The sequence below is a fragment of the Cupressus sempervirens genome, chromosome 10 (assembly GCF_028749045.1).
Source record: "Cupressus sempervirens isolate cs-2001-9-10 chromosome 10, ASM2874904v1, whole genome shotgun sequence".
NCBI lineage: Eukaryota > Viridiplantae > Streptophyta > Pinopsida > Cupressales > Cupressaceae > Cupressus > Cupressus sempervirens.
Genome location: NC_143127.1, coordinates 480,972,144 through 480,982,495, shown reverse-complemented (window position 1 = coordinate 480,982,495; position 10,352 = coordinate 480,972,144). Strand labels below are relative to the sequence as shown.

Here is a 10,352-nt window from a genome sequence, read left to right as displayed (position 1 = left end):
CCACTCATTGTGAAACTTTCAAATGGTTAGTCTTTGATTTTATATTCATGTATCAATACATTTCATGATTAAAAAAAAAAAGATTTGGGGTACTTGGGAAAATGAGGGAGAATGCTTCAAAAAACAAGAGAGTTGAAAGAAAGAGGGAAAGAAATTATTTTAATGCCCACAAGGCTACAAATCACCTATAGGATAGTACAACATAGGTTGTTTTTGGAGGTATTCTAGATCTCAGTTAGGGTATGGCAACAACAATGGTTGCTTTGGCTCTTTAGGTTCCATTTCTCCTTGTCATCTTATCTCTGTCTTATATTTACCAACTTTGCGGTTGCATGTGTATGGGTACTTTTTTGTTGTTGCTATGGTGGCCACCATGACATTAGATTAGTACTCATAATCAACCCGAGTACTAAAATAATGAAAATATTCCTTAGGTTCCTTGCAAGAAGTTCGTTCGATGGTGTTGTGCCTTGAAATATTTCCATTAGCTACGTTCAAACAAAAAAATACACAATACCCAAGAGATTATCGGAATGTCTCAAGCTTGAATGAATTGACTATTAGGGAACCAGATCCCAATTAGCCTGATATAATTAGCATTCTTCTTGCAAGCCATTCAAGAAATTAAATGGTGCTTTCCCATGAAAAGGTAACATCTATCTTGAGCATTTCAACACCAAGCTTAGACATGGCTCAAAATACCTAGGAAAATCAGCTTGCGTGGGCAATAAGACACCATAAAAGGTCATACCAAGAAGATATTTTTAAAATAAAACCAGTTTATGAATCAGTGATCCGATACCAAATAAAGCGAAAGAAAATAAATAGAAACACCTCCATAATGCAGAGTTGAACATTTATAGAATTTTCTTGGAACAAGTATGGAACCAACTTTATGACCATTGAATAACCTTGGAACAACAATAAATTTTTTGACCATTGAATATTAACAAATCTAAAATGACCCCACACAAAAATTATTACTAGTCTTCTAACATTAATCAATGGTTGAGAAATAAAAACCTTACTACCAATTTTTGAACACAACAATTTGTTCCTCTAGTTTATTTTTAACTCATTGTTTAATGATTGAAATGTTGTAAAAATTAAGGTTTACATTTATAATAGAGTTTCTTTAGTTACTTGGGATTAGATTTAGTAAATTAGTTTAATAAATAATAAGCATCTCAATGATTCATTGCAAAACATGTCAATATTATTATGTTTTAGATATTTTGTGCAATGGCGTGATATGCAATCAAGTTTGATGCTCCAACATTTTTCAACACTTTAGAATGTAAATCACTAATGAATGATTCATAATGCAATGCCCAATAGTGACAAACTTATCATTCCTTCTTTCCTACTCCATAAGCCATATTGTATATGCCACGACCCTGTAGAGAAAGATGTAGTAGGTTTGTTCCTTAGTCCTTCAAAAGATAAACCCGTGCATAAGAAGAAAACAAAATATTGTTCAATTTTGAGACTTCCACAAATTATAACAAAATTTATCACTAAAGTGGGGATTTAAAAACATGAAACAAGCATATCTCAAAAACCCGGAACCAATATATATATAACTTGGAGAATGATGATATAATTCACACAAAACACAAGTTACATATGCAAATTAAACACTTTAAAAAACAAAACTTAGCCAATGTTGAGGTGCATTAAAATTATCAAATTCTATAAAATGTGTTGGCTTAAATTTCATTTTTCACTCCCCCAAGCTCATTTTCATGTCCACCCAAGCCAGCCTAGTTTTGAAAAGTCAAAAATCACATACTTTGAAATTTTTGAAAGTTCTACTCTCTATTGCAATCATGTGAGTGTCCATTCCTATAGCATGTTTGAGAACACATTAGCCATTTCCTCAGCGTTACAACATGTTGCAACGTTTCCACACATTGCCTAGTAGATAATGGGGACCCCTTCATTTTTTTAGGTTAGTGTTTAGGGGTTTTAGTCTCTAACCTCTTACCTCTACAAACAGGTCAAGTTGTGGGTTTCCAGTCAAGTACGGGGATGTTGTTAAAGCAATACTTACAATGCTTCAATTTAGAGGAAGTGGACAAGGCACCCTTACAATGGTGTGGTCAAGTTTGGGGATTCAACTTAGTGCGAACTTGGTTGGATGAATATTCTGATGCTATGAATGCATTCAGATAGCTCAAGAGAGAATGCAATTTTATGAGACCAATTTTAACAACTCTTTGTTTTTACATTTTTTTAAGTTCTTATTTGCTTTTTCTATTTGTCGAAAGTAATGTTTTTATATTTCTAGATCGATTTGAGAGTCTCTTTTTAGAACATTTCTTTTTCTTTTTCCTTTTTTCTAGAAACTGTTTTTTTCAAAGAAATGCCAATATCGAAGGTTTGGCAAGTGGACGAAATAGCTATGGAGAGCTTCCTCAATTGGTCAAATCAAAATGTTAAGAAACAATTATTTCCAGTTCTTGAAAACCTTAAGTGTCGAATGACATGAGAATTTGAAGAGGTATCAAGAAGTGATTTCCTGAAATGCTTAAAAACATCAAGTGTTTAAAGTTAATAAAAAAAGGATGGAAGGCAAATGGCACATGGGTTGAGATTTTCCAAGAGGTTAAACAAAACAAAACAAAAGCAAACCCATATCACACCTTGTATTGACTTGATAAGTTTGGGCAAGTTTTCAGTTTCTTGTTTTCATGACAGATCAACCCCCTTGCTTTTACAAACACATCAATCATAATGGAAACCGATAACTAAACGAAAGCAAATATGAGTTGCTTATTGGAGAAGAAAAATTAAGCACTTTTTTATGAGACAAAGAATAATAAATTAAGTCGACCCTTGCAAGGAAAGCTCTCCTTGTCTATAGAAGGATAGTGATAGATAATGAAATTTATTTCAACTCAAGTCACCTCACAAGTTAGCAGAAGAGAGTAGTTCTCAGCTCAATATCACAGCAAAGGAAAGTGTCATCAATTCAGAACTGCAAGAGTAAAGGACAAACAAAGAGATTTTCAAGATCAAATTTATTAATTACTTGCAAAATATCATTTTTTAAAACCTCCTTCAAGCTTGCAGTGCTAATAATCAATTTTAAATCAAAGATTTTCCTCCTATTTTTCTTGAGTTTTCGTGAAAGAGGGCAATTCTTAAGTTTTAAAGCTTAAACCAACCATCCTCACATTTTGAAAATCAGATTTCAGGAATGTTATCTGCAAATGTCACGGAATTTCCAATCTCAACTGGTTTCTTTATGATTTATGAAGGTTGAAATGCTTAAAATCCATCAACAGAATCTAAATAGGAGTGTAACCTCCATTCATTAAATGTTTTTGCAGCCTTCAAGTGTCACTAGCTACAAGCTCAATACAAGTACTATGTCTGTACAAAGAAATAATGGAACTACAATCAAGAAAGACCCAAGTTAAGGAGGTGCTTAAAGGTTTATATCCTGAATCCTAAATGGTATCTAAATGGAAGGATGTCGGAGACACAAATCTCAAACGATTCAACATTTTTCAGTATAAGAAAAGACTATTTTGGCACACCTAGTAGAATGCCTTACATCCACAATGAATGAATACAATCAAGTGTGGACTTCATCAAATTGTGGGCTTTCCACCAGCAGTTCAATGCAGTGAGTTGATATTGACTAAGAGGTATGATCCACAAACAAGATCCATCAAGACCATTAACGAAATAACCATGGCCCACTTCATTGAAGATTCCATTAGGGAGGTGTTTGAAATCCCTAACTGCAAAAACATGCTGAATAGAAAGAAGAATCATGAGTTATGTTTGATCAAGCACAAAGCACCTGTATGGAGATATTCAACACCAGTTGGATCAAGGCACACAACGAGCATCATTCCAGGTCACCCAAGAGACTTGTTTGCAGAAACTCCAAAGGAGTATGATGACATGATTCATATGATGAGCAGGGTCAAGAGTATCTCCCAAGGAGCATGAGTTCCTATGTGGTGTATATCCTAGCCTAATGCACTAGATATACAGGATTGATATGCAAAGGAAAAGTGGGACTTAGGAACAACCAATTCAAAGCGTACAATTGCTATCCTCAGCTGCAGCTGCACTATATAGACAATTTCAAGCTAACCAATGATACCTTTCCTATGTACATCACCCGATTACCTCAAGGAGTAAGTTTGAAGAGGTTATTCAAGGAGATTATGGCAGTATTTGGAAAATATAGACCATGGTTTATTCAATTTCCTACCTCTGCCTACATAAGAATCCACAGGTTGAGGAAACTTGCAATATTCCCCCTTTGATAATAAAAATTCAAATAATCGATATCCTTAAGTAATCGACTAAAGAATTAAATGATCATTCGATATATTTAAGTCTATTATGATATTTTCCATCTATAATAATAATTTAATTGATAAACAAAATCAAGTACTTCATTAGAAAATATATTAATTACTTTATAACTAGATTGAACCAAATAAACTATTAATTTCTAAAATAATTCAACTCACTAATAACCTATACACGAATAATCATCTCTGTCCCCTCTGATGATGAACCTTTAATCAAAAGGATGGAAAGAAAAAGAAAAATGGTGTCAGCTCAGGATGAGGGTGATGACAATGTTCCCAAGGAGGTGGAATTGGATAAAAACAAACAAGGGAAGCAAGAGCACTATTTTGAACATAACAGAGAAGAGGGTGAGAAGGGGTTCCTAAAGGGTTTCATGGGTAACCCAGGGTCAATTTTGAAGGATGTCAGGATCCTTAAACAGAAAATGCATGAGATTTCAAAAGATTTTGAGCAGCTCAGAAGGACGGCAAGGGAGGAGCGTACGCTAGGCTAGCGATAGGCTATCTGAAGTCATTGGCAATGCAAAAGAAGTTAAAAACTTAATGAACGGATGCCACCAATTGAAACCAAAAACAGGAACTTGGAACCGAAAAATAAAGATATTCAAAAAAGGATGGAGAGCATGGATGCTAGAGTTAGTAATATGGAAACAACGATCAAGAAATTGGCTGACCAAAAGTGCAGCATTTTGAAGACTGTGGCTGATAACTTCAATACTTTGCTGAACAAGATAGATCAGGCTAAGGGATTTGACTCCTCTGTTGTGAATGAGGACCAAGGCTCGAGCAAGTGCACAAGGGCCAATTCCAAGAAGAATGAAAGAGTGGAAGTAAAAAAGTTGGATGAAATGAAAGCTTTTGGAAAATATGAACATTCTAGTAGAGCAAGCTGCAAACCTGTTGAAAACTTTGTAGCTATCTGGGTGCTGTCCTTTTACTTTCCTTTTGCTGTCTTTTTTTGCATAGTTGTACTTGGCCTCTTGTTTCTGTGTTTGTTTGTTTGTTCTCTAAGGCTTTTTATTCTCTGAACTCTTTTGTTAATTCTTCTTTGATACTTTGTTAAAGGTTTCGGGTCCCTTAAAACCTATTTTTACATAATCAAAACCTATACACGAATAATAATTGTCATTGGGTTCCATATCGAGCAACACCTCAAATGGACACAACCCATCCGAGTTGAGCAATATATATATATTGCATTACACATGAAATTAAGGGGAGGAACAAGATCGGGAAAAAGAAATCATATTTAAATGGGAAAGAAATAAAATAATGTTCATCCTACATAGAAAGTAGAAGATTTAATAGAAACCTTGGAGAACCCCGAAATTATAGGGGTGGGCCATAAAAGCAATCATGATTTCATATGGGTAATATAAATAAAGGTATGACAATGCTATATAGCGTTATTTTAATATTTAAATATATAAAGGTATGATATTTAGTGGGTATTGTAAATGTTATTTTTAATTAAATACAAATGTATTATTGTTATATTTTAATATAAGGAATTATGAATATTTGAATATAATGTATCATTTAGATATAAGGAATTGTGAATATTTGAACATTATTTGAATGTGAATATTTGAACATTATTTGAACGCTATAGTGATATCATTCTAATGTGACAATCAAGTGATTCTTTATGTAAGGGATATTTGATCCTTTGTATCAGTCCACAGGACTGCCATCATGGAGATTAATGGGATTCCTATCATGGGGTATGTAAGGCGTTAAGGTCTCCATTTGACCATCGTGACTAGGATCAATAGATGATCTCCATGTGCCAGAATATTCTGATGACATCAACATATGCATGTGTGATTGGCATTGGACAGAGGATGTTCCGTCCAAGAAAAACCTTAATGTGAGCGCTCCATGAGAAGATAGCAGAATAGCTAAGGGTTAGGAAGCCCGATCTGGTGACGACATTAAGGTTGGGGTTAAATTAGAGGGTAGAATAGTATAATCAGATTTGTTATTATTACGATTCTAACAATTGTTTGCAGGTATTACTTGTCCCAAGCTAACCCTAATAGTGGGGACATTACAAAACTCCGTACAAATTTTTGAGATACCCAACAAGTTAGTCATGCTAGAGGTAGCAAGACCATTGGATCACCTCGACTTAATCCAAACAAAAGAGCACAAGCTTGGACATCATTTTCCTATTGCGATGGGAAAGATGTTAGAGACATGGCCTTCACTCTAAGCAGCCAAGACAACCAATTGAGAGTAGAAGTTTTGTAAGCTTGGCATGTAAAAAACAAGACCAAGTTATGGTTCGCAACAAAGAATTCACAAAAGGATAAAAGGACATGTTAGTGAGTCAGAGTACTGTAGGTCCAATCTGATAGATGGATATTGAGTAAGAAAGATGTGGTAAAAAATTCTAGAAGGTTTTCTAAGGAAATGTGATTTATTTCCTATTCCTAATCAATTAAAAGACAATGGAGACTATAAATATTCTTAGTATGAGAAAGACAAAAGAAAACTCACCCTATTACCAAGTTGCATACAACCAGAGTTGGCAAATCTGAATACATTAATGAGAGACATCGTAGCTAGTTTGAGGGAGTAGGAGATACCAAATCAGTTAGTTGAGGAAAGGATGTGTCACTCTTAGTTAAACAAAATTAAACAATGACAAGGTCCTCCATAGCTATATCAAGTTAAAAAAACAGCAAGGAAAATATAGCCAAAGTGAAGTTCCAAGTTCAAGGAAGAGGGAAGAGGTGGTTGAAAGTTCATATGCAAATAATGGAGGAGCAGCAAATGAAAAGACAGTGCAAAGGAAGAAAAAGGTGGGTTTTCCTCAGTCAACTACCAGCAGATGAACCACAAAGACACTAGAGTTAACATTCACTATTGAAGGTGAATGACATCATGAGCAGAAAACTGTACTTCAAAATGAACAATTGGAACCTTTTCAAGAACAAGTCTTTCAAGTCATTTATTTTATGGAGGTAGATAATTTGTAGAGTATGATGACGAAATAGAGGAGGGGGTGATTTCCACTCTTAAGGGGATTGAACGATAACATTGAATTAGAAGTGGAATGAATCTGTCTACTGTACCTGATTGGTTGATAGAGAGTCTGGCAAAGAAGTCCAAGCTAGTAGATGAGGTCCAACCAATCAAGAATATGCATGACATTTTACAAAAGATTGACAAAGAAGCCCAAGCTAGTAGGTGAGGTTCAACCAATTGAGAACATGCATGCCGTTTTACAAGAAATTGCAAAGATCCAAAGAAACCAAAGAAGTATTCTCAAATCAGCAGGAATAATACAAAGTCTAGGATCTTGCAGGTCGCTGTTCCGAAGGTAAACAAGCCCAAAGATGATATTATCCCCATGGATTATGAGTTCACAACACTTGACATTGCACCAACTACAAAGGATCAAAAATTTCCAAGAGTTGGCTGAAAAAGAAGCAGCCATTAAGGATAGGTTTGCTAGAACAGAAATGGAGGAGGAAAAATTAGAAATGGAGAACATGAGACTTATGGAGTTCATTCAGCAAATAACAGCTCCTGTAAGACAAGAGGATGAAACATCCCTCCCACCACCTTCTCTTCCTCAAGAATCAACAAGCTGCCTTGAAGCAATGCAAATTACAAGTTACACAAATGGGTTAGGAACACTTCAAAACAAGTGAAGCAATTCTTAGAGAAGCATGTTTGAACTTATGACAGAATAGTGATGCTCTTGACTGAGATTGATCAGGTGAGAAAGTTGGAAGGAGTTCTACAATGCAGAAGACAAGATTATGCCATGTCTCAAAACATTGAAGGAAATGTCTGTGCAGATATTGGTTTAAGAGAATGTTATTAATGGAGTCTCATACGACTTCAACAGACGAAACCATTCTTTGGCAGAAAAGAAAAAAGCATTTGATAGGATAAAGGAAGAGTATATGGATATGAAAAATTCACTCGAAATGAGACAGCTCGAGATCCTCGTGTCACTTGAGGAATTCCTTGGACAGGAAATCAGTGATGCAGATGGATTGAACTTGGAAAAATTGAAGGAGAATGTGAAAAAAAGTGCATCTCAACTCGATGGCATCTTTCCCTTATGATCTACAAGAGAACAAGTGGGAAAATACTTTCAGCCAATGAATTGAAGCCTTGGACGTGATACAGGTGCAATTGGGTAACTTGCCCAATATAGAAATGTATGAGCTTTATTCACCCATGGTCAGATTTAGTGCATTCATGGATAGAGAGAAGAAAAGGGAATTTTATCTTGGAGTCTGGTTCTATGGATTAGCTTGCTAGGTGTCAGCCTTATCTGTATTCCAAATGGCTCTTCTTCCTTGTGCCACGTGTAAGAAACAAAGAAAACAATCACTCTGTGATATCCCTATATAAAGAAAAATAAAACAGACAATTCCCCTAAGTAAGCCACCTCATGTGGAAGTATGGGATTGGCTTGTGATAAATTATCTTGACTCACATTTTCATTGAAACTTATATATACACGTGTACTAATGATCACTTGCGGTTGCAGGATTCTATCAAAGACGAAAACTTTGCAACTCATCTTCTTGACTCTAGTGAACTGTACGCCATCAATCAAGAAAGCATGTATTATATGTCTAAATTGTGTCTTCTTTGTGTTTTCATGCATTCATGTGTCTGTTTTGTGTTTTCATGTGTTTGCTTAGTGTTTTCATACATCCATATGCCTGCTTCATGTATGCTTTGTGTTTTCATGCATTATGACGTATACTAAATCTTCATGCATCCAATTATATGTTGGTTCTACAAAAAGTCACGTATAAACGCTTTTTGCTTGAGGACAAGCAAAATCTGAGAGGGGAGGACTGTGATATCCTTGTCAAAATAAATTCCATATAATTTAATAATTAATAAATAAAGTAATAATGGAATATTAATAATGTTAAATTTACTATATTCACTGCATAATATATTAATATGAAATATGAGAATTAAATATTATATAATATTTAATAATCTAAATATGTAAAGTAAATATATTATAAGTAGTAATATTGATATGATCTATATTACTAATATAATATATGTTTTAAATATATAATTATTAGTATAATTATATTATCAAGTATAATATAATTATTAATATATTTAGGCCAATAGTGGCATGTTGTGATGGTTAAGTTGTTGAGTTGTTATCCTTGCCATCAAGGTTCAAATCTAATGGGGATGAGGTACCCCGTTTGTGGCCTCACTAGTTCATAGCTCTAGGTCAACGCGTTTACCCCTCTTTAAATTTTGTTTATTAATATATTTAGATTATCAAATATAATATAATTATTAATTACATAAAGTCATGACTCTTAGAATGAAAGAATATATCAAGGTTGCATGGGTACTCGTACCCACACCCTTGGTACTCGTACCCACGTACCCAAGTACCGGGTACACGTATCCCACGTACCGGGTACTCGGTGGAGAGCATCATAGCTAAAGACCTTGATTAAGAGTCTGATTTTTTTTTTTGGGTTTTTTGTTTTTGTATTAGCTTGTTGTTTATCAAACTTAATTCAATACCAAATCAGTTTGAAACTTTGATACTCATTAACAATAAACTTTATCACTGTTCAAGTCAAAAGTTTATCATTTGCAATATGTCATTGTCATATGGTTTAGGATCTTCTTGTTCATGTTTAAAGTCTGCCTTCTTTGTTATGCATCTAAGCATTTATCATGTATTATTATTTCAAACATATAGGAAATCTGAAACTGAAAACAGTACATTACATTTGCAAACTTTATCACTGTTCTTGTTTTAAAAAACCATTGTCATGACTCATAAAATCAGATTTTTTATAAATATAAAAGCGTAATTTTAAAATAAGTTTGACATACCCAAGTACCTCCCTCCCCTATTTTGAAAAATACTTTAAACATTCAGCAATAGCATATACATATATTTGACTTATGGCTTATATTTTCAAATATCTTGTTTTGAATGCTCAATGTCATGACTCATGACAGATATTTTGATTTTTATATTTTCTA

At 34.2% G+C, this 10,352-nt stretch overlaps 1 long non-coding RNA gene across 1 annotated transcript in view; it reads right to left on the bottom strand.

Moving 5' to 3' along the window:
- Positions 1–272: 272 nt before the first annotated feature.
- Positions 273–10,352, bottom strand: part of LOC149534773 (uncharacterized) — a 79,196-nt gene continuing 69,116 nt past the window's right edge. The window contains exon 3 of the long non-coding RNA XR_016357354.1: positions 273–488. This is a non-coding gene — a long non-coding RNA (uncharacterized LOC149534773). The remainder of the gene's footprint in view (positions 489–10,352) is intronic.